Genomic DNA, 25358 nt, shown 5'->3' on the forward strand with positions numbered 1-25358 from the left:
AAGGGCCCAGCGGAGAGGTGCTTGAGACGGCGGGGCCCAGCTGAGTGGTACTTGACAGGAAGGGCCCAGCGGAGCGGTGCTTGACAGGAAGGGCCCAGCGGAGCGGTGCTTGAGACGGCGGGGCCCAGCTGAGCGGGGCTTGACAGGAAGGGCCCAGCGGAGCGGTGCTTGACAGGAAGGGCCCAGCGGAGAGGTGCTTGAGACGGCGGGGCCCAGCTGAGTGGTACTTGACAGGAAGGGCCCAGCGGAGCGGTGCTTGACAGGAAGGGCCCAGCGGAGCGGTGCTTGAGACGGCGGGGCCCAGCTGAGCGGGGCTTGACAGGAAGGGCCCAGCGGAGCGGTGCTTGAGACGGCGGGGCCCAGCTGAGCGGTGCTTGACAGGAAGGGCCCAGCGGAGCGGTGCTTGACAGGAAGGGCCCAGCGGAGCGGTGCTTGAGACGGCGGGGCCCAGCTGAGCGGTGCTTGACAGGAAGGGCCCAGCGGAGCGGTGCTTGACAGGAAGGGCCCAGCGGAGCGGTGCTTGAGACGGCGGGGCCCAGCGGAGCGGTGCTTGACAGGAAGGGCCCAGCGGAGCAGTGCTTGAGACGGCGGGGCCCAGCTGAGCGGTGCTTGACAGGAAGGGCCCAGCAGAGCGGTGCTTGAAAGGAAGGGCCCAGCAGAGCAGTGCTTGAGACGGCGGGGCCCAGCTGCGCGGTGCTTGACAGGAAGGGCCCAGCGGAGCGGTGCTTGACAGGAAGGGCCCAGCGGAGCGGTGCTTGAGACGGCGGGGCCCAGCGGAGCGGTGCTTGACAGGAAGGGCCCAGCGGAGCGGTGCTTGAGACGGCGGGGCCCAGCTGAGCGGTGCTTGACAGGAAGGGCCCAGCGGAGCGGTGCTTGACAGGAAGGGCCCAGCGGAGCGGTGCTTGAGACGGCGGGGCCCAGCGGAGCGGTGCTTGACAGGAAGGGCCCAGCGGAGCGGTGCTTGACAGGAAGGGCCCAGCAGAGCGGTGCTTGACAGGAAGGGCCCAGCGGAGCGGTGCTTGAGACGGCGGGGCCCAGCTGAGCGGTGCTTGACAGGAAGGGCCCAGCGGAGCGGTGCTTGATAGGAAGGGCCCAGCGGAGCGGTGCTTGAGACGGCGGGGCCCAGCGGAGCGGTGCTTGACAGGAAGGGCCCAGCGGAGCGGTGCTTGAGACGGCGGGGCCCAGCTGAGCGGTGCTTGACAGGAAGGGCCCAGCGGAGCGCTGCTTGAGACGGCGGGGCCCAGCTGAGCGGTGCTTGAAAGGAAGGGCCCAGCGGAGCGATGCTTGAGACGGCGGGGCCCAGCGGAGCGGTGCTTGACAGGAAGGGCCCAGCGGAGCGGTGCTTGACAGGAAGGGCCCAGCGGAGCGGTGCTTGAGACGGCGGGGCCCAGCGGAGCGGTGCTTGACAGGAAGGGCCCAGCGGAGCAGTGCTTGAGACGGCGGGGCCCAGCTGAGCGGTGCTTGACAGGAAGGGCCCAGCAGAGCGGTGCTTGACAGGAAGGGCCCAGCAGAGCAGTGCTTGAGACGGCGGGGCCCAGCTGCGCGGTGCTTGACAGGAAGGGCCCAGCGGAGCGGTGCTTGACAGGAAGGGCCCAGCGGAGCGGGGCCTGTCTTGGCGGGGCCCTCTTCAGCGGTTCCTTTCTGGACGGTGGGGCCCTCTTCAGCGGTGCTTGTCCTGTAATTCCAGGGAGTCAGACCTGGGCAGGACTCCCTGCTCAGTCGCCCTCTGACCGTGCAGTTGCTGGACCCTTCGGTGACGGTGTCCTGGGCCCTTGGGTGTCCTCCCTCACACCCGGGATGGGGCTTGTGGGGCCCTCCTGGTCCGCGCTCCTGCTGCCTGACTTCTCCGCCCTGCTGCCCTTGCCCTCCTTCGCTGTGGCTCTCTGGGCCTTGCCTCCCCTGGATGTTGTGGCAGGTGAAGTGTCCGAACTTTGGTCCTTGGGGGCAGCCGTGGCACTCCTCTCGCGGCGGCCCCTCACTTTCCGGGTCCTCTTTCCAGGGGGGGGGGGCTGGCTGTCCCCTTGCTGCTGACCGATGTCTCACTGCTGGCAAAGGGGGGACTGTAAAATCCATGGACTACGCTGACACGTGAACCCGGGCTGGTGGTGGCTGAGGTGCTCTTGGGACTCCTAGCAGATGGAGGGGGTGGGTCAGGTGAGGGAAAGAGGTCAAGATTGGAGAGGTAAAACTTTTTAGGACCAAGCTAAACGGTAGGTGCAGTGGTTATGGGAGTGGAGGAAGAGGAGGTGGTTGTAGGAGAGTCAGGTGTGCTGTCCTTGGGTGAAGGTGCGTGGGCCTCAGGCTGTCGTGAGGTGGTTGGCTGTTGGGTGGGTGGCTGCCTGCGTTTGTGTGTCTTGGAAGAGGGGGTGACAGACACAGTAGGAGAGGACACAGGGGACGTGTAAATGGCAGTGGGGGTGGTGACTGCACGTGTGCGGACTGTACTGGAGGGTGTGCTGGTGATGGAAGTACTGGCTGTTGGTGGTGTGCATGCAGGTGTGAGTGTAGACGTCACAGGGAGGGAGGAGGGAGACGAGGAGGTGGGGGACACAGAGGGGGTAGTGACTGTTGGCATGTCTGCATCTGGGTGTTGCTTGGGTGAATGTTTGTGTGATCTGTGGTGCTTATGTCTGGATGAGCTGCCCTTGGGTGTTGAGGTGTGTGCAGGCTGGTCTGATGGTGTGGATGGGATAGGCAGAGGAACAGGAGACAGAGACAGGGTGGAGGCTGTTAGAAGAGGGAGGCTGGAAACAGGGACAATGGCTGCCGTCAGTGCTGAGGCCAGAGAATTGAACGATCGTTGATGAGCAGACTGACCCGAATGAATGCCCTCCAGGTATGCATTGCTACTATGCACCTCCCTCTCTACCCCCTGGATGGCATTCAAAAGGGTAGTCTGCCCAACAATGATGGTCCTCAGGAGGTCAATGACCTCCTCACTGAGGGCAGCAGGGGTAACAGGGGCAGGGGCTGAGGTGCCTGGGGCGAAGGAGACGCCCGCCTTCTTGGGCGATCAGGCACGGAGCGTAGGCTGAGGGGCTGCTGGGAGGGCGGAGCTGGTGCGCTGGGTGGCGGCTGTACCTGTAGAGGCGGGGGGCACGGATGTTGCCGCCACCGCTAGGGAGCTCCCATCCAAGGACGTGTCGGTGTTGCTGGTTTCACCACGGGTCCCCGTTGTGAAGCTCCCCTCGCCCTCCTTATCACTGGTGGCCTCGGTGTCTGTGCCATGGCCCACCGGGGCCTTGTGAGTCGCAGCTCCCTCGTGCTCCGGGGCCAAGTCTCCTCCGCCTGATGATGCTGATGCACACATGCACAAGAAGATGAAGAAAAAGGGTGGGGGGAGACATAAAAAAAGGTTGAGTACATGCATTGTCAACACCGTTGGCGGAGAGGACAGACACAGGAGCCTCATGCACTAAGCCGTGCAATCGGGGTACACTACTGAGTACTTGTGACTGGGCCAACAGGTCTAGGGACAACAAACGCGCACATGGGTGATGCTGGACCATGGCTAGCTGTACCTGTCACCGTACAGAGGTGGGGGGCGGGGGCACAGGGACATGGCTAAAGGAGAGGAATACAATGCAGAAAGCGCCCTGGCCTAATGTCACCCACAGCCCTCCTCCCCCACCCAGGCACCTCCACTGCGCGTAAAGATAGCTGAATGTGGTGGTACTCACCCCCTTGTGTCTGCTCTGATGTCGTCACGCGCCCATCCAAATCGGGGTAGGCCACCGCCAGGATCCGGGACATCAGGGGGGTCAGGGTACGACTGGCACCCCTCCTAGGTTGGGAGGCCATCCCCAGCAGTGACTCTGCGGTCTTCCTGGTCCCGCGGCGGATGTCCTCCCACCTCTTGCGGCAGTGGGTGCCCCGTCTGTTGTGGACCCCCAGGGTCCGGACTTCCTTGGCGATGGCATGCCAAATGTCGATCTTCTGATGGGCGCTGACCTATTTGACATGTACAGGGTGGAAATTGGAATATCATAAATTTTCCGCATGATAGATGCGATTGGCCCCCCCTCCCCAACCTTGCCATGTGGCACATGCTCTCATCTGTCGTGCCTTGCACTCGTCATTGTCCCCCCACCCCACCATCTTACAGCCACCACACACAACCCAGGCATAGCCCATTCAATGTGCACACAGTGTACTTACCTGTTGGTCTGGAGGACCGTAGAGTCGCGCATACTGGGGCAGGACCCCATCCACAAGTTTCTCCAACTCTTCTGTAGTGAAGGCAGGGGCCCTTTCCCCAGTCGCAGCAGCCATTGTATCTCCCAGACCGAGGTCACAGCAGCACTTGCAGTATAGGTCCTCTCCTGTGGATGATCAGGTCTCGAGTGATTAACCAGATAGAAAATGGCGGTCACGCCCGCGGCGGCGCGTACCGCCGCGGTGCGTTCCACGACCGCCGGCGCAGCTAGTCATTGGCTCGTGAAACCCATAGGGTTCGATGTTAACCAATGCAGCTTTGCGCCGCGGACTTCGACCGCCTACCGCCACGGTGTGTCACGCCAGCGCATTGACCTCACATCCCACTGTCACACTTCTCAGGTCAGGCAGCCGCCATTACAAGGGACCACAGGGCTTAATTACTACTGCGTCACACAGGCCTAGGCCTTGCAATGCCACTCATACAAGCCATTCAATGCATTGAGAATCGTGTACTGTGCAAGCTGTAGTTACGTACCTGTGGGTTGCTTGACTCTGTGCTCCATGTTGTCCTTCCTAGGCACCGTCCGCTGGGACTTGCGAGGAGAAGGATGAATCCTCCCGTGTACCGACCGCTGGTGGACCTGTCGACAATGGAGGAACGTCATATAATACTTCACTACCGACTTGACCGAGCCACTATACATGAACTGTGTGCCCAGCTGGAGCCAGCACTGATGTCCCCCATCCGCCAACCCACAGGAATTCCCCCTCTGGTGCAGGTTCTGTCAGTCCTCAATTTTTTGGCAAGTGGGTCTTTTCAGACAACAGTGGCCATGTCATCAGGGATGTCTCAGCCTATGTTTTCTAAGATTTTGTCCAGAGAGTTGTCTGCCCTGACGAAATACATGCGGAGCTACATTATTTTCCCTGAGTAGGGTGATTTGGCCACTGTGAAGGCTGACTTCTATGCCCTTGGACATATCCCCAACATCATTGGTGCCATTGATGGGACCCATGTGGCCTTAGTACCCCCAAAAGACGATGAGCAGGTGTACAGAAACAGGAAAAGTTACCATTCGATGAATGTCCAGGTGGTCTGTTTGGCTGACCAGTACATCTCCCATGTAAATGCCATGTTCCCTGGGTCAATGCATGACGCGTATGTTATGCGAAATAGCAGCATCCCCTATGTGATGGAACAGCCACAGAGACACCGTGTGTGGCTAATAGGTGACTCTGGTTACCCCAACCTGCCTTGGCTACTGACCCCAGTGAGGAATCCCCGGACCAGGGCAGAGGAACGGTACAATGAGGCCCATGGGCGATCTAGGAGGATCATAGAAAGGACCTTCGGCCTCCTGAAGGCCAGGTTTAGGTGCCTGCATATGACAGGGGGATCCCTAATGTACTCACCCAAGAAGGTGTGCCAGATCATCGTGGCCTGCTGTATGCTTCACAATCTTGCATTGCGACGCCAGGTGCCTTTTCTGCAGGAGGATGGTCCAGTTTGTGGTGTTGTAGCAGCTGTGGAGCCTGTGGAGAGTGAAGAGGAGGAAGACGACGGGGACGACACGCACAACAGGGACACGGTCATACAACAGTATTTTCAGTAGCACCCAGGTAAGAATCCCCCACGGCATTTTACATTTACTTCTGGCCTCCTGCACCTCTACTTTCTGTGTTTCCCCCCAGTTCCTTTCAACTGAATTGTGACTTTCCCTTGGCTTTTCAGAGCTGTATGACCCACTGCGTGACTTCTGGTTTGTTCGCCCATGGAGTAAAGCAAATTGACATTGGTATGTTGTCATCACAATGTAACTGTACATTTTTGAACCGTTATGTGTAATACATTTGTTAAGAATACAAGCAGACTCCTGAGTGTTTTAAGTGCAATAAGTGATTTATTTAAAGTGCTACATATAGGTCCATGATAGTAAAACGGTGATGGGTGGGGGTGGAGTGATGTCCATGGCAGAGTCCAGTTCTCGGTCGCACAGGTGCATTGTCCATATGCCTGTGGAAGGATGGAGCAGGGGCAGTTCAAGGTTGGACAGGGTGACGATGTGGGACAGTGGAATGACATCCGGGGGGATCTTAGGCTGGCGGGGGTCTTGGCATCCTACTCTGTCTTCCTTTGTGATCTCAGGCTCCTCTTGTGGGGTGGTTGATCTTCAGCAGGAGGTGGGGTTCTGGTGGCCCGTCGTTGTGTGGGGGCCTCCTGTCCACTAGCGCCGGCGGAGGTGGTAGGCTGTTCCTGGTCCGGGCTGGTGACAGGGGCCCTTTGGGGTGCCACATGGTCCCGCAATGTGGTGACTATTAGGATCAGGGCCTGGACGATGTTCCTGAGCTCCTCTCTGTACCCCATGTACCGTTCCTCCTGCTGTGCCTGGATCTCCTGGAACCTGGCCATTACCGTCGCCATCGTCTCCTGGGAGCGGTGGTATGCTCCCATGATGGTGGTGAGGGCCTCTTGGAGAGTCGGTTCCCTGGGCCTGTCCTCCCCCCCCTGTCGCACTGCAGCCCTCCCAGTTGCCCTGTTTCCCCGGCCCTCTGTCCCCTGGACGGTGTGCCCACTACCACTGCCCCCAGGTCCCTGTTGTTGTTGGAGTGTTGGGTCAGCCTGGGTGCCCTGTAGTGGCGGACACACCGCTGATTGACCTGTCCTGGAGACAGAGGCATGGGCCCGCTGGGTGGGAGCTGTGCTGATATTCCCAGAGGGGGTTAGGTCTGCTGTGGCCTGTGTCTGTGTGTGGGGAACTGACTGTCCAGAGGTCCCCGATGGTCCGGGCTGGTCATCAGGTTCCAGGTCGACAGAGCTGCTGTCCTCACTGCGGGCCTGTTCTGGGGGTGGGATGGACATATCTGGACCCTCCTGGCCGGTGTGTTGGCGTTCGGGCCCTGCAGGGGTGAAAGAGTATGGCTATTGCTTCTGTGTGTTCCATGGTGTGCGATTTGTGGGTGCCCTTGTCCCCCAGTGCTGGCATTCCCTTGTGGCAGGAGTTGTGAGGGTGGTTTGTGGGGGGGATGGGTATGTGCAGTGGTCATGCATAGGTGATGGGTGTCCATGGTTTGTGTTGGCATTCAGGGGTTGGTTTTGGGTTGGGTGGGTTGTGCTGGTGAGACATTGGCAGGGAGGATGTGTCCTGGGGGGTTGGGGGTGAGGGTGGGGGTGTGGGTTGGCATGCTGGTGGTTGGGGGGGGAGTAGTTGAGACTAGACTTACCAGAGTCCATTCCTCCGCCTACTCCAGCGAGGCCCGCAGGATGTTAAGGACCTCTTGCTCCCATGCTGTGAATTCGGGAGGGGTGGGTGGAGGTCCGCCGCCAGTCCTCTGCACAGCGATGTTGTGTCTGGAGACCATCGACCGTACCTTCCCCCGTAGGTCGTTCCAGCGCTTTCTGATGTCTTCCCGGTTTCTGGGATGCTGTCCCACAGCGTTGAATCTGTCGACGATCCTCTGCCATAGCTCCGCCTTCCTGGCTATTGTGGTGTGTTGCACCTGTGTGCCGAAGAGCTGGGGCTCTACCCTTATGATTTCCTCCACCATGACCCTGAGTTCTTGGTCCGAAAAGCTGGGGTGTCTTTGGGGTGCCATGGGGTGGTGTGGATGAGGTGTGGGGTGGTGTTTGTGGTGATGTGAGTGGTGGTGTGTGGTGATGTGTGCGTAGATGTGGTGTGGTTGATGATGTTGGGTTCCTGTGTGTGTTGGGGTTTTCGATTGCTGTGCTCGCTCGCTCTCTCCCTATCGCCTTGTCTCCGATTTCCAACTAGTGGGGGTTTGTGGGTGATGTGGGTGTGTGTTTTATAGTTGCTTGGATGTGTGGGGGTGGTGTTTGTATGTGTATCAGGTGTGTGTATTTCAAATTGTCCAATGTGGCTGGGTTTTGGAGCTGGGTGTGTATTTTGAGCGCGGCAGTGTGTACCGCCAATGGAATACCGCGGTTGAATGACCGCCGCGTGGATTCGTGGGTCGTAATGGCATGGGCGTGTTTGTGTTGGCGTGGCGGTGGAGGTTTGGTCATCTCCAGTTTATCGCTGCCCGCTGATGAGGCGGCCTTCCGTGTATGTCGGGTTTTTGGCGGCTTGGCAGTTGTGGGTCAGAATGACCGTGGCGGGTTACCGCGGCCGCGGCGGTAGAATGGCGGTCTTCTGACCGGCGGTAAGAGCCTTTTACCGCCGAGGTCAGAATGACCCCCTATATATATTTTTCTTTTTTCCAGGTGTTTGCAACTTTGAACCTGCATTACCTGTAAAGCATATATACAAAGTGAGAAAAGTTTAAAAGTAAATTTAAGCATAGCAGCTTGGTCTAGAAGAGAACTTTTAAAATATAAACCTGTACCAGACTGGGAAGCAGTTTGAACAATGACACGGGAACAACAAGGTGCGTTGTCAACGAAAGCGGAACAATGCTTTCCTGAACAACTACCCTGTTTTCCTTCGCCTTAACCACACACGTCTGAACAACGAACATGCAGAGGAAAACAGACTCAGGATCGGAGAGGACGTGGTCAGGTAGGTAGGGATGGGGTAGGGTTGGGGGTAGTTTTAGGGGCAGGGTCAGGGTAATTTTAGGTTTTAGAGGTGGCGTAGTTTTTGGGGAGGGATAGGGTCAGGGTAGTTTTAGATTTTAGCGGTGGGGTGGGGGGTGGGGGTTAGGGTTGTTTTAGGAGGAGGGGTGGGGGGCCGAGGTAGTTTTAGGTTTTAGGGGTGGGGAGGGGGTTGGGGTAGTTTAGGTTTTAGAAGCAGGGTGGGGCTTGGGGAAGTTTTAGGGGCGGAGTGGGTGGTCAAGGTAGTTTTAGCTTTTAGGGGCGGGTGGGGGGTCGGGGTACTTTTAGCTTTTAGGGGCAGGGTTGCAGTAGTTTTAGGGATGGGGGTAGTTTTAGGTTTTAGGGGCCGGTTGGAGTCATAGTAGTTTTAGGCTTTAGGGGCAGGGGTGGGGGTCACAGTAGTTTTAGGTTTTATGTGCCGGTAGGGGGGTCAGGGTAGTTCTAGGGGTGGGGTGGGGGTTGGGGTAGTTTAGGTTTTAGGGGCAGGGTGGGGGGGTCGGGTAGTTTTAGGTTTCACAGGTGGGGGTGGAGGGTTGCTGTAGTTTTAGGGATGGGGTGGGAGGGTTGGGGTAGTTTTAGTTTTTAGGGGCGGGGTGTGAGGTTGGGGTAGTTTTAGGTTTTAGGGGCGGATGGGGGTTGAGGTAGTTTTAGGGGTGGGGTGGGAGTTGGGGTAGTTCAATCAATCAATCAATCAAAGAGACTTATAGAGCGCGCTACTCACCCGTGAGGGTCTCAAGGTGCTGGGGGGGAGAGAAGGAGGGGGGGCGGGAGGGGAGATCCCTGTTCGAAAAGCCAGGTCTTAAGGTTCTTCCTGCAGAGCAGGAGGTCTTGGGTCTTGCGGAGGTGGGTGGGGAGGGAGTTCTAGGCCCTGGGGGCTAGGTAGGAGAAAGATCTGCCTCCGGTGGTGGTGTGTTTGATGCAAGGGACAGTGGCGAGAGAGAGGTCGGCCGAGCGGAGGTGTCGTGTGGGAGTGTGGAAGGTCACTCTTTCGTTAAGGTAGGTTGGGCCGGTGTTGTGGAGCGATTTATGTGCGAGGATGAGGATCTTAAAGGTGACCCTTTTGTCTATGGGGAGCCAGTGGAGGGATTTGCTCTGAGATGTGTACTTGGCACTAGGCTATCTGAAAGTGTGCCAATGTTTTGAGGAGAACACCAGCACCTTATCTTTGTAGATACAGTGCAGTTCTGCTCACTCCCTTTTCACACAGCGTAGCACAACACAGCAACTTTGACTGTTACTGTGAAATCTGTTTGGGGGTTAGCTTGCTTTAAGCTGACAAAATATTGGGGTATACAGAGAGACAGGGAACCATTCTAAACACAAGGACTAGTGGAGATCTTGCATCTATAATCTGCAAATGTGCCATAGATGCCAGTTCAATGCACATGAAAGCCATCAAAATATCATTCCATAAAACCTTTACACAGGTGTATGATTCCCCAAGATCGGGAAAGAAAGTGCAAATGCTAGGTAATCTTTGATGAAAGATGGGTGAAGAGAGTGTCACACTTATTGCTTTTTTGAGGTAGGGCTATGTGGGGCACCTTGTAACACTGTGCATCAGGCCCCTAGGAGGTACCCTGACAACTTTTATCTAGAGATAGTGGATTTTCCTATTCATGGGAGTAAAGTTTCATACAAGTGACTTTGCTCTGCAGCCTGCTCCTACTCTGCAGGGGCACTGTGACATCTGTGCAGCGCCTACAGTGACCACAGGGAACTGTGGCAGAGTGGCCATAGGTGTTTTTGATTTACGGCCTGGGCTATTTTTTAAAATGTACATTTCATGCAGTATGTTTTGAAATACAAACAACAAAAACAAAATAAAAAAAACAATGCTGCATTTAGCATATGGAGTACACAATCTGTGCATCCCCTACATCTTAAAACACCCGTTATTACACCTTGGCTCAATATAAGCAGCCACCTGCATCCAGTGCGTCCTTAGTTGAAGCCCGGGGTGGTCAGCTGTTGCGAGCCACTCATCTGAACTCCAGGTGGTTCTGATAGGATGACAATAATCCCCAAATCTCAATGAGAACTGACAGGGCAGCAATGAAGGACACACTGCAACTCTGGGAGTTTCCAATGAAGAGGGGGGTTTGGATGAGAAAGAAAGAGAGAAATGCCAAGACTTCTGAGCATTCGGATTTCTCTGCTTCGGGCACTGCTGGGCTCAGGATATCTGAATTCTGGTTCCGGATTGGGGATACTGGCAATCAGGATTATTCAGGTACAAGAGTCTGGACTCCAGTTTCCCTATAATGAAACAATACTTTGAAACAATAAAAATTAAACAGATCTGTGTCAGTAACTAACGTCAAATAAACATATCAATAATTCACACTAGAAACATTCCCCAGTGTGATTGAAGAATTATCCAGGAATTATCATGAGCCGTAATTATGTACAAGGGTTTCCACTGAGAGAAGATAACAGGGTTAATCACAACAAACTTCTTCAATTTCTGCAGTAGTTCAAGTGTTCAAGGTTCATATGCAAATATGCAATGGCAATCACATTACATTTCTCAAGTTGTCTCAAAATTGTTTAGAACACCAACATCAGATTCTGATCAAGAGAACATGTATTGAAACCAACTATGAGAACAAGATCCAGGAAGGCACAGCTATTACAAGAAATACAACTTTTCTGTAATTTTCTTTTAGTCATGAGATTGATCTGAATATTATTGCTGGCTTTGAATACATTTGATTAATCAGCACAGATCAAGATCCCAAATTAAACAGAAAAACTTTTTTGGGGATGACTTGTGTCTTTCTCTCAGTGCAAGAAAGTGCGATGCAAGAGATGAATAGCAAGCTGCACGCCTTTTACAGGTACTGTGGTAACTGCAGAGCAGATCAGAAATACTAGGTCAGAACTCAGGAAGCACCTTGCTGTGAGAAGAAGCCTGTTGCTGTGAAGGTATGGATGCCGCTGCAAAGGGCGGACTGCCGCTGCAAAGGGATGGCTGCTGACGACAGTTAAGCGTAACTTCAAAGTTAAATAAGGGTAAGCAGGATTTAGTCTCAACTCTCCACTTTTATAGCCAGCAAGAACCAGATGCAAGGAAACACATGCTGAAAACAGAGGAACTCGTTAGTCATTAATTTAATTGTCATGTTTCTCAACAGTCTTTTTTTCCCATTAGAAGGATCCATTAAAGAACCAGCAGTTATCAATAGTTTACGTGCTTCCTGGATTACCTGGGTAAGACCGAGATGGTTGTAGACAGTGAACATGTGCTTCCTAGATTACTTGGATGAGGCCCATGTGTTCAGAAGTTATGTTGGCACCAAGCCTTGGTCTAGAAATGCTTTAAAGATTGCCATTATGTTAATAACTGAGTTGTCAAGTTACACAAGGTTTCAAAGGCATAACATGATTCAAACTGGTACTGTGAAGAACTGAAAGTAACAACATCTCTATTATCCCTCATGAAGGGGGGGAGATAAGGCATGATTAAGGCTTGACTAGCCCTGCTTACACGTGGAACCATGACACAAGCAAATAAGCGGTCAAAGTCTCCAATATGTCTTTATGTTGAGAGGACGGCAGCAGCTTCTCAGCATACAGGTCCAAATATTATTTTCAGTACACTATGGCCCAGATTTATGAGGGCCTAGCACCACTTCAGCACTGCCTTAGCTTTATTTGTATGATGCTAAGGTAGCGCTAAGGTGGCCTTTTCCCTGCACCAAATGTACAAAGTGGCGCAATGCAAAGGGGCATTCTGCCATTAGGGGGAGCCAACAGAAATTGTGCAAAGAAATCTAATAGATTTATTTGTGTCATTTGTTTCAGCATTTTAACACCTGCCCAAAGTAGGCATTAAAGGGGGGAATGCCATTATTTTCAATGGACCCCTACGTACAGTTCAGGGTTAGTGCCAAGTGTTTGGTGTTAACCCTGAAAAGTACATCAATAGCAGCAGAAATTCTGACGCTATTGCTCCCTACCCTGTGCCATGGTGTGCCGTCTTTTAAATATGGTGCACAGATGGTGGAGGTAGGGGGTGGAAGGGGCCGCAAGAAAAGTGACGCTACATGTGATGTAGCGCCACTTTTCCTAAATCTGGCCCAATGTCCAATACCCATTTCTTTTTGGTGGGTGCTCCACGTTTACCCCTGTGCATCACAACTCTCCTCTTAGCCAAGAAAGCCACTGCTATGAGTCTGCAATTTGCTGGCTGCAAGTCCTTGACCAGGCACAGAAGAAACAGATATGGGTGACATAGCAGGGGCTCCAGCACCATGAACCTTGTGATTTGCATCCAGAACCTCTGAACAAGGGGACAGCACCATGCCAGATGCAAGAAATCAGCATCTTGTGACCCAAACCTCAAGCAGGTAGCCTCCTCTTTCAATCCAAATGTGTATAACTTTGTCAGTGTATAATATATTTGGTGGAGATATTTAAAATGAATTATGCATAGATTACAGCTAGGGATAAGCATGTTGGTTTGAGAACAACAAAGTGCACAGTCCCTCTGCTCCTATGACGGGTCAAGCACCACATTCCATTTCTCTGGAGCTGCATCAAGGGCTGTGGGCCTATTATGCTATATCAAGGCATATAATTTAGTAATGAGTACCCTCTGAGTATTTCTGTTTACTAAAACATGTAGGGCCTTAAACATAGGGGGTTCCTTTAAGAACCCTGGGTACAACTCCAAAAAGCAGCCTGCAGGAGGTAGTAAATGAATGTCAGCAATGGTGTGTGTTTCTGTGTATTTGATATATCATCTAAGACAATGAATGTCCCCCCACGGTAAATAATCCCCATGATGTTTAAGCTGGTCCTACCCAGGATCTCTAGTGCTTGTGGTTCCTGCCTGACCAATATGGCAGGGAGCTGTAGCAGGGGTAGCAATGGAGAGAAGAGTGTTTCCTTAAGGGCCGGTGCCCCATGAATGTGCCATGCCTTTGTTGTACAGTGAATGGTGTTAAATTCAGTCATTGCATTAAGAAGGGGTTTGTGCATCAGGGTGGCTTTTCTTGGGAGTTGACAAGCTTCATCATGCTCAATTGCTAGATGTGGAATGTAATCATGGTGATAATACCAATAGTGTGCAAAGGGAGCCTGTGCGCACTAGTAGTAGAGTCTTAAGTCTGGTGTTCTGAAACCCCCTTGCTCATATGGTAATGTGAGTGTGTCCCAGGGAATCCTAGTTTGTTTTCCATCCCATGCCAATGATATCTAGTGTATTCTTAGTGTCTTGAAAACATGTTGTGAAAGCACCATGGGAATGTTGATACATAGATAATGAAACTAGGGCAGGATCACCATCTTCATGGTAGCCGCCATAACTGACATTGGCAGTGGCAGCCTGGTCCATCTGTGCACCTGATCCTCAATCTGTGAAACAACCCTGTGTAGTTTTACTTAAGCACCAAGTCCGGGTCACTGTGGACTAAAATCGTCAAATACTTCACAGGGTCAGTGATGTACAACAAGGAAAACTCCAGTGGATATGATTTAGTGGCCGGAGTCAAAGGGAATATGATGGACTTTCAGCAGTTGATACTCAGGCCTAAGTAATGAACAAACCTAGTGTATTGACGGATTATGGGTGCTAAATGGGTATCGGAGTCTTTCACTTACAACACAGTGTTGTCCGCATACAATGAGATACTTAGAGGCTGCAGCATAAATGGTACGGCTGAGGTGGCATATTTGTGGCGTAGGATGCATGCTAGTGGTTCTAAAATTATCACAAAAAATAATGGAGATAAAGGTCACCCCTGCCAAGTGCTTCAATGGATATGCACCACTTCAGACAAAACCCTGTTTATTTGTATTCGAGCCACTGGGTTGGTGTACAAGGCGTGAATCCATTGTAGTTAGGACAATGGGATCCCCAGGCACTTCAGTATAGTAAGCAAGTATTCCCATTTATTTGAATCAAAGGCTTTAGCGGCGTCCATTAGGACCGCCACCACCTTCTGGTAGGGATTCAGTTGATGCAATATGGCAAAGACTGTGCGGAAATTATGTGTGGCAGAGTAGGCAGGGACAAATCAAGACTCATCCAGCAATACCAGACTAGGCAGAAGTGGTTGCAGGAGGGTTGCTAGGATTTTGCCAATGATCTTAATATCTGTATTAAATAAGGATAGCAGTCAGGAGGACTCACAATACTCTGGAATTTTTTCTGGTTTCAGCAGTCCAATAATTAGTGCCACATTAACCACTTTACGGCCTTTTCCCCCTCCTGTGCCAGGCCTTTTTTTGGCTATTTGTGGCAGTTCGCGCTTAGGGCCTCATCACTTTTTGTCCACATCAGCTAGCCAAGCCAAATTTGCGCCTTTTTTTTCCAACATCCTAGGCATTCTAGAGGTACCCAGACTTTGTGGGTTCCCCTGAAGGAGGCCAAGAAATTAGCCGAAATACAGTGAAAATTTTCTTTTTTTAAAAACAATGGGAAAAAGGGGCTGCAGAAATACGCTTGTGGTTTTTTCCCTGAAAATGGCATCAACAAAGGGTTTGCGGTGCTAAAATCACCAGCTTCCCAGCTTTCAGGAACAGGCAGACTTGAATCAGAAAATCCAATTTTCCAACACAATTTTGGCATTGTACTGGGACATACCCCATTTTTATGATTTTTTGTGCTTTAAGCCTCCTTCTAGTCAGTGACAGAAATGGGCATGAAACGAATCCTGGATCCCAGAAACCTAAACATTTCTGAAAAGTAGACACCATTCTGAATTCAGCAAGGGGTAATTTGTGTAGATCCTACAAGGGTTTCCTACAGAAAATAACAACTGAAAAAAAAAAAATGAAATTGAGGTAAAAAAACAGCAATTTTTCTCCACGTTTTACTCTGTAACTTTTTCGTGCAATGTCAGATTGTTAAAAACCAATATACTGTTACGTCTGCTGGACTCTTCTGGTTGTGGGGATATATAGGGCTTGTAGGTTCATCAAGAACCCTAGGTACCCAGAGCCAATAAATGAGCTGCACCCTGTAGTGGGTTTTCATTCTATTCATTTACTGAAATATAAAGAGTGAAAAATAGCTATCAAGAAAACCTTTGTATTTCCAAAATGGGCTCAAGATAAGGTGTTGAAGAGCAGTGGTTATTTGCACATCTCTGAATTCCGGGGTGCCCATACTAGCATGTGAATTACAGGGCATTTCTCAAATAGACTTCTTTTTTACACACTCTCTTATATTTGGAAGGAAAAAATGTAGAGAAAGACAAGGGGTAATAACACTTGTTTTGCTATTCTATGTTCCCCCAAGTCTCCGGATAAAAATGATACCTCACTTGTGTGGGTAGGCCTATCGCCCGCGACAGGAAATGCCCCAAAACACAACATGGACACATCCCATTTTTTGACAGAAAACAGAGGTGTGTTTTGCAAAGTGCCTACCTGTAGATTTTGGCCTCTAGCTCAGCCGGCACCTAGGGAAACCTACCATACCTGTGCATGTTTGAAAACTAGAGATCTAGGGGAATCCAGGATGGGGTCACTTGTGGGGCTCTGACTAGGTTCTGTCACCCAGAATCCTTTGCAAACCTCAAAATTTGGCTAAAAAAACACGTTTTCCTCACATTTCAGTGACAGAAAGTTCTGGAATCTGAGAGGAGCCACAAATTTCCTTCCACCCAGCGTTCCCCCAAGTCTCCCGATAAAAATGCTACCTCACTTGTGTGGGTAGGCCTAGCGCCCGCGACAGGAAATGCCCCAAAACACAACATGGACACATCACATTTTTTGACAGAAAACAGAGGTGTTTTTTGCAAAGTGCCTACCTGTAGATTTTGGCCTCTAGCTCAGCCGGCACCTAGGGAAACCTACCATACCTGTGCATTTCTTAAAACTAGAGACCTAGGGGAATCCAAGATGGGGTGACTTGTGGGGCTCTGACCACGTTCTGTGACCCAGAATCCTTTGCAAACCTCAAGCTTTGGCTAAAAAAACAAATTTTCCTCACATTTCGGTGACAGAAAGTTCTGGAATCTGAGAGGAGCCACAGATTTCCTTCCACCCAGCGTTCCCCCAAGTCTCCCGATAAAAATGATACCTCACTTGTGTGGGTAGGCCTAGCGCCCGCGACAGGAAATGCCTCAAAACACAACGTGGACACATCACATTTTTTGACAGAAAACAGAGGTGTTTTTTGCAAAGTGCCTACCTGTAGATTTTGGCCTCTAGCTCAGCCGGCACCTAGGGAAACCCTACCAAACCTGTGCATTTTTGAAAACTAGAGACCTAGGGGAATCCAAGATGGGGTGACTTGTGGTGCTCTGACCAGGTTCTGTTACCCAGAATCCTTTGCAGACCTCAAATATTGGCTAAAAAAACAAATTCTCCTCACATTTCGGTGACAGAAAGTTCTGGAATCTGAGAGGAGCCAAAAATGTCCTTCCACCCAGCATTCCCCCAAGTCTCCTGATAAAAATGATACCTCACTTGTGTGGGTAGGCCTAGCGCCCGCAACAGGAAATGCCTCAAAACACAAAGTGAACACATCACATTTTTTGACAGAAAACAGAGGTATTTTTTGCAAAGTGCCTATCTGTAGATTTTGGCCTCTAGCTCAGCCGGCACCTAGGGAAACCTACCAAACCTGTGCATTTTTTAAAACTAGAGACCTAGGGGAATCTAAGATGGGGTGACTTGTGGGGCTCTGACCAGTTTCTGTTACCCAGAATCCTTTGCAAACCTCAAACTTTGGCTAAAAAAACACATTTTCCTCACATTTCGGTGACAGAAAGTTCTGGAATCTGAGAGGAGCCACAAATTTCCTTCTACCCAGCATTCCCCCAAATCTCCCGATAAAAATGATACCTCAATTTTTTGGGTAGGCCTAGCGCCCGTGACAGGAAATGCCCCAAAACACAACACCAACACATCACATTTTTTTACAGAAAGCAGAGGTGTTTTTTAGAAAGTGCCTACCTCTAGATTTTGGCCTCTAGCTCAGGGCAGCGACCCTTGCCTACGGGGTCGCTTCCCCAGCGTGACATTGGCGCAAAAAACAGATCCCCGGTGCCTAGTTGTTTCTGGCCCCCTTGGGGCAGATTGACCTAAAATCGGCCGATTTGCCCCCAATGGGGGCAGAAATGGTCTAAATACAATTTGCTCCCCAGGGGAGTGACTCTTGCCTAATGGGTCGCTCCCCATCTCTAAAAAAACAAACAAACAAACAAACAAAAAACACAAAAAAAATTTGCCCTGGCGCCTAGAGGTTTGGGGCAGATCGGCCTAATAACAATAGGCCGATGGCTGAGCACATTACCAGAACCAGCACCGACGTATAATTCATTTACAAGAGGGGTTAATAAGGCCAGTAAATTTCTCTCGCTCTTGGAAGATAAAGCTAAATGTAGTGCCCGGGCACATGCATGGATGACCATAAGGTAGTATGCCAAACAGGAACCGGCTGCCTATCTCTCCACCACCTATGCACTGCACTTGAAACATGAATTCAGGACATTGCGACTTGGCAACTTACCAACCTTGGCCAATGCTCTTTCATGGAGGAACATCACTTCACAGCAGTGTAGGCATTGTTCACGCCACATGGAAGACCTACAACACATTATCTGCATCTGCTCGGGTCTGTTAGACCTTCAAAGGAGACTTCTTAAGAGGATGTTCAAAGACAGAGCCGTAAGGACCTGGAGGGAAGCCATAGTAGTCTGCTTCAATCATCATGATTGCCAGCTAAACTGTAGGCTTGTTGTTAGAAATGGGGTCTTTGGTTGACAGTCAGGTTACCCCCTGTTCAAGCAAGGACCCTCACTCTAGTTAGGATAAAAGAGAATCACCCTCAGCTAACCCCTGCTTACCCCCTTGGTAGCTTGGCAGAGCAGTAGGCTTAACCTCAGAGTGCTGGGCGTAAAGTATTTGTACCAACACACACAGTAACTTAATGAAAACACTACAAAATGACACAACACCAGTTTAGAAAAATAGGAAATATTTATCTAGACAAAACAAGACCAAAACGACAAAAATCCAACATACACAAGTCAAGTTATGATTTTTTAAAGGTTTAAAATAAAAAGAGTCTTTAGGTAGTTGTAACACCACACTAGCGCTGCTAGCGTGAAAATGTACCTGGTTTGCGTCAAAAATAACCCCGCACGGGCGGTGTGCGTCGAAAATAACCCTGCACGGGGATATGCGTCGAAAACAGCTCGGCACGGCGAGGCGCGTCGAAAAAGCCAGCCACACGACGGTCCGAAAGTCCCGCGGCGCCGGTTGCGATCTCTCAGCCTTCGTCAGCGATGCTGCGCGTCGTTTCTCCTGCTCCGGGCGTCGATTCTCCGGTCGCGTTTCCAGCGGCGTCGTTTCTCAGCTGCGGAGCCGGCGTCGCGTCGTTTTCTCAGCCGCGATCGGATTCGCGTCGATCTTTTCTCCGCACGGTGCGCGGTGCGTGTATTTTTGTCCTTAGGCTGCCAGCCTCTCCTTTCAGGGTTCCAGGAACTGGAAGGGCACCACAGAGCAGAGTAGGGGTCTCTCCAGAGACTCCAGGTGCTGGCAGGAAGAAGTCTTTGCTATCCCTGAGACTTCAATAACAGGAGGCAAGCTCTACATCAAGCCCTTGGAGATTTCTTCTTCAAGATGGAAGGCACACAAAGTCCAGTCTTTGCCCTCTTACTCTGGCAGAAGCAGCACTGCAGGAAAGCTCCACAAAGCACAGTCACAGGCAGGGCAGCACTTGTTCCTCAGCGATCAGCTCTTCTCCAGGCAGAGGTTCCCCTTGATTCCAGAAGTGTTTCTAAAGTTTGTAAGTTTGGGTGCCCTTCTTATACCCATTTTAGTCTTTGAAGTCACCTCCCTTCAAAGGGGACTCACACCTTCTTGTGAAATCCTGCCTTGCCCAGGCAAGGCCTCAGACACACACCAGGGGGCTGGAGACAGCATTGTCAGAGGCAGGCACAGTCCTTTCAGATGAGAGTGACCACTCCACCCCTCCCTCCTAGCAGAGATGGCTAATCAGGAAATGCAGATCACACCCCAGCTCCCTTTGTGTCACTGTCTGGTGTGAGGTGAAAAACAACCCAACTGTCAAACTGACCCAGACAGGGAATCCACAAACAAGGCAGAGTCACAGAATGGTTTAAGCAAGAAAATGCTCACTTTCTAAAAGTGGCATTTCCAACCTCACAATCTTAAAATCAACTTTACTAAAAGATGTATTTTTAAATTGTGAGTTCAGGGGTCCCAAACTCCACCTGTCCATCTACTCTCTAGGGGAATCTACACTTTAATCATATTTAAAGGTAGCCCCCATATTATCCTATGAGAGAGAGACAGACCTTGCAACAGTGAAAACGAAATTGGCAGTATTTCACTGTCAGGACATATAAACCACATTACTATATGTCCTACCTTATCCATACACTGCACCCTGCCCTTGGGGCTACCTAGGGCCTACCTTAGGGGTGCCTTACATGTAAGAAAAGGGAAGGTTTAGGCCTGGCAAGTGGGTACACTTGCCAAGTCGAATTTACAGTGTAAGAATACACATACAGACACTGCAGTGGCAGGTCTGAGACATGATTACAGAGCTACTTATGTGGGTGGCACAACCAGTGCTGCAGGCCCACTAGTAGCATTTGATTTACAGGCCCTGGCACCTCTAGTGCACCTTACTAGGGACTTACTAGTAAATCAAATATGCCAATCATGGATAAACCACTTACATACAATTTAAACAGGAGAGCATATGCACTGTAGCACTGGTTAGCAGTGGTAAAGTGCTCAGAGTTGAAAAGCCAACAGCAACATGTCAGAAAAATATAGGAGGCAGGAGGCAAAAAAGTCTGGGGATGACCCTGCAAAAGCAAAAGTCCAACACTTGTCAAATTCTTGAAACACGCCATGCAAACAAAGGGATGTTCAGGTTTGTAGTGCCAGTAAGGGCACGCCCAAAATAGCATGCTCAATCAACTCCCCCCGGACTTCTTACAGAGTTCACTCTAACTGCATATAGACCAATCTAGTTCATGGTGTTTGGTTCGCTATATAGGAAACTACTGGCCATTTCTTTCTGTTTTCCCTTAGCCCAAAAAAGGTTTTAGGAGGAATTGAGTCAGCTCTATTGGGTTGGGTGACTGCGCACTTTATTAGACTCACAATCACTTTTGTATTCATATCCAGGACAGAAACAAACTGATGTGCTTCCACCGAAAACATTCTTTTACCCCTGCCTTGCATTACAAGCCAAACATTTTATAAGTTTTATTTATTCTAAGAAAACAAAAATGTGAAATTGCTCTCGTCTTTCTCTTAAAATGTAACACACATTTAATTACTTTCTATTAAAAACCTTAACTTACATTAGATTGTTTTTAGCATGCAGAATGGCAAAATTGTTATGGTTTTAATTAACTGAAACAATAAACTAAATCTGAATCACTAAAATCTGAATCTGAGGTGTCATGTCAACATTTTGAGGAGGTGCAGAGCAAAGCACAGCATTTGCAATGCACTGTTCAGAGACTGGTGACAGCAAGTAGCAGTGAAAATATTATCACAAAACTAACATAACCCCTACACAACTGCCTCCAGCATTAGCATCCCAATCAGGCCAGTGGGATCTCCATTAATCAAAATCAAGAAATGAAAAGGATATATGAAAGCAGTTGTTCGGTCAACTACAAAGTCCCACAACATCTGAAACATCAAAAACATTTGGGGTGCTCCCACAGGGGGGCCACCTTCCAGCCCTACTAAACCTCCAGAATCTGGAGGTGGCCGATAGAGGATACTGTGACTTCCGCACCTAATGTCTGTATGAAATAGATGGCAGCGAGTGCCATTGCATTGCAGGTTGCATGACCAGTGCCAATGGGGCACTCACACCAATGAGGACAAAGAGTTTAGTTGTCAGTGTTCCGGAGGGAAGTACATAGGTCACTGTTCATCTTCTGCCATGACAGATTCAGACTGTTCATGCCGGCTGGATTTAATTGACTGTAGACAGTCCATTGCTGCCTTTGGAGTTGCAAAGATCTTTTGGCGTCCTTGGTGGCCAAAGGGGAGGTGTGCTGGTAGAGCATTGCATACTTTATTCCTGCTTTTTATAACTGTTTGTTAATGATGAGGATCTCCCTGCCACCTATACCACTGTGACATCTACAGTGATCAGAGGGAACTGTGGGAGGTTGGCCACAGGTGTTCTCGAACAATGGCTGGGGCTGTTAAAAGCTGTCTAATTCTCTGTGGTGGAGGATGTGTGCAGGGCACGCCCAGGCACATGCCTGGGAGAAGATTGGGTCAAGAGCAGGCCCGTATGCATCTGTCCCTGCCCGATCGAGCCCGGGCTGGACAACACCTCTTGGTCCCAAGTGTTTCTGAATTTGGTGAAATGGCTGGGATATGGAACATGGTTAGCACTCCTCCTTCCTTGTGCTTATCTAACCCAAGTTCAGTGCCTGCAGATGGAAGTATATGCTATGGACAGAGGAGGCAGTCAGCTCTGTGTGTGGCAAGAGGGGAGGTATTTTATATTTTGCCACACCATGTGGCCACTGGAGTATAGGAGGTTCTTATATCTACAGTGAGGGACACTTAGTAGTGACTATGGGCAAGTGCAAATTATTTATGGCTGTCAGTGTCACCAAACGCCCTTGCAGCGGGCTGATATCATGATGTTGCGCACTCCAGCGGTTGAGGCTATCTCAGAAAAAATCAACACAGTGGAGGGTGAGCTCAGGATTAGTCCACCGTCCCCTGACCAGCCCTCAGTCTCGTTCGAAGAGGAGGCGGACAATGGACAGAGGTGTGGACTTGGGGGCATATTTATACTCCGTTTGCGCCAAATTTGCGTCGTTTTTTTCAACGCAAATTCTGCGCAAAACTAACGCCATATTTATACTTTGGCGTTAGACGCGTCTAGCGCCAAAGTATGAGGAAAGAGCGTCATTTTTTTGCGTGAACGCCTTCCTTGCGTTAATGAGATGCAAGGTAGGCGTTCCTGTCCAAAAAAATGACTGCAACACAAATGCGTCGTATTTATACTCCCGGGCAAAAATCACGCCCGGGAGTGGGCGGGGCAAAAAACCCCGCATTTGCGCCTCTTTTTAACGCCTGGATCAGGGCAGGCGTTAAGGGACCTGTGGGCTCAAAATGAGCCCACAGCTTCCCTCCCATGCCCCCAGGGACCCCCCCTGCCACCCTTGCCCACCCCAGGAGGACACCCAAGGATGGAGGGACCCATCCCAGGGACATTCAGGTAAGTTCAGGTAAGTATAATTTTTGTTTTTTTTTGTTTTTGTTTTTTGGCATAGGGGGGCCTGATTTGTGCCCCCCTACATGCCTCAATGCCCAATGACCATGCCCAGGGGACATAAGTCCCCTGGGCATGGCCATTGGGCAAGGGGGCATGACTCCTGTCTTTACTAAGACAGGAGTCATGTAAATGGCGTCTGGGCGTCGTTAAAAATGGCGCAAATCGGGTGGAGGCGATTTTTTTGCGTCAACCTGACTTGCACCATTTTAAGACGCCCTAATGCCATTTTCCCCAACGCCGGCGCTGCCTGGTGTACGTGTTTTTTTTCCACGCACACCAGGCAGCGCCGGTCTGCTAGCGCCGGCTAATGCCATTCAATAAATACGGCGCCCGCATGGCGCTTCAGAATGGCGTTAGCCGGCGCTAAACTTTTTGACGCTAAACTGCGTTAGCGCAGTTTAGCGTCAAAAAGAATAAATACGGGCCTTGGTGTTTAGTTAACTGCAGTGACTCCTAATGATGGCTGTTCCACAGCTTCTTTAAATGACCCGGAGATCAGTGGTGCAGGTGGCACCAGGGTTCAGAAATTGGAACCTATGACGGTGGGTCCAGATGAATTCCACTACTTAATTTTTAAAAATTAAAAAACCTAGTAAGGGGCTTAGGTCAAAGGCAGACTATCACTCTTTACATTTCTATAATTTGCCTTGTCCACTGCCCAGTAACTATATAGTGGACAAGCTAGTGACACTTCTAGCTTTGAAATTAGAATCATTGGTTAGCCCTGCATTTTCTGCTTGTGAACGTAGACTCTCAAAGATTGAAGATGTTTCTGACTTGAAGACCAACTTTGAGGCACTGACTCACTATGTTAAGGAAAGGTGTGGCATCCCTATTGCTGGAATTTTGAGGCAGGGGGTTAACTCAAGACTATTACCCATCTCTGAAGCTGGAGCTTGTATTACAGCACAGCCAGGCAATCCTCAGCCTCCAGACATAACTAACTCCTGCTCTTCGGTGTTGACACAACTTATATGTCATTTTCTTCTAGAAACTAAAGTTGACAACTGTGTGTCTGAAGCCCCAGTAGTTCAGCTTAGACTAGCAGGGTCTACAGTGACTGCATCACATCCAAGCTCACTTACTTGTTTACTGACCTATCCTTCTGGTGATACTGTTGCAGCTCACCATCATGAACTTCCTTCGGCTCCAGCACATTATGTTATTGTTTTGCCTAACCTTCCTGTATTGGCAAATGACGTTGTTGAGATTTATGGGCAGCTTAAAAACAAAGTGGTCCACTAGTTGCACAAAAGCTTAGGTTGTACCCTGCCTTTGTTCAGCGAAATTATCAAGTCAAGGAGAGTTCCTTGGGTTAGCCCGTAACATATTTCTTTGGGTGGTGATTGTATAGTGGTTAATTTGAACAACCCACACTTGGCTGGTTTACTGTTATCAATGTTGTTATCTAGAAAGATCTGCTGGTGTTACATTGTTCCCTCTTTGGTTCCTTCTAAGCCACACTTCTTGTGTAATAATGGGTCTAATGTATCTGTCACCCAGCCCTCTTCTGTTGCCCCCTTAACTGCTGTTAAATCATTTCTGCATGAGGTGATTGTATCTACTGTTTACTGTTTTGCTCCGTTAGGTTCATGAAGTGAGAATGGCTGACTCCCGACTGCTGATGTCAGTTTTCTGCCTGCCTGTGTGAGCAATTCCATGTTTGACAAGGCAGATACTGACACTGTTTCTTTCCTTTTTTTCCCTAGTTGAAATATTTCAGGTATTGTCAGTAAAAAGGATGATTTGGATTTTTGTGACTTTGTGACCAGTTTCAAAGTTGTTTTTTTACAGGAGACATGGGATACATCTTCCAGTATTTTATGAATGTTTTTTCTTTTTTTCAGTTTGTGCTGTTCATTCTAATCATAGGAGGGCTAAGGGCAGTCTGCTTATCCTCATTACTCCAACACTTGAGTGTACTATGTCCACAATGAAATCTGGGTCACCTAATTTGGTTGCAGTTTTGTGGAAATGTAACAATTTATTTAGTTTACTGGTAAATGTTTAGAATGCCCCCATCTCTGCAGTTTTTGGGAGATTGTCAACCACCCACTCTTTAGGGCCTCTCTGGAGCCTGCTCTGCATTCTACAATTCTGCCCAGTGTGTTGGTTGACTACTTTAAATGTATATACGACATGAACTCCTCATCCCTTATTGCTAGGATATAAACTTAAGCTTTGGCTTCTGTACATTAGAAGAAGTACAAAATGCTATGTGTGCCTTCCACTAATAAGGCTCCTGGTCCTGATGGGGTACAGTTAGATCTTTTTAAGTGCAACGTACAATTTTGGACTCTTCTTTTAATGTTGTACTTGAACACAGTAGTGAAAGTTAGTATTCCTGAAGCATGGTCTACCTCTGTGATCCTCCATGTTTTTAAGAACCGC

This window comes from Pleurodeles waltl, chromosome 8 (assembly GCF_031143425.1).
Source record: "Pleurodeles waltl isolate 20211129_DDA chromosome 8, aPleWal1.hap1.20221129, whole genome shotgun sequence".
Classification (NCBI taxonomy): Eukaryota; Metazoa; Chordata; class Amphibia; order Caudata; family Salamandridae; genus Pleurodeles; species Pleurodeles waltl.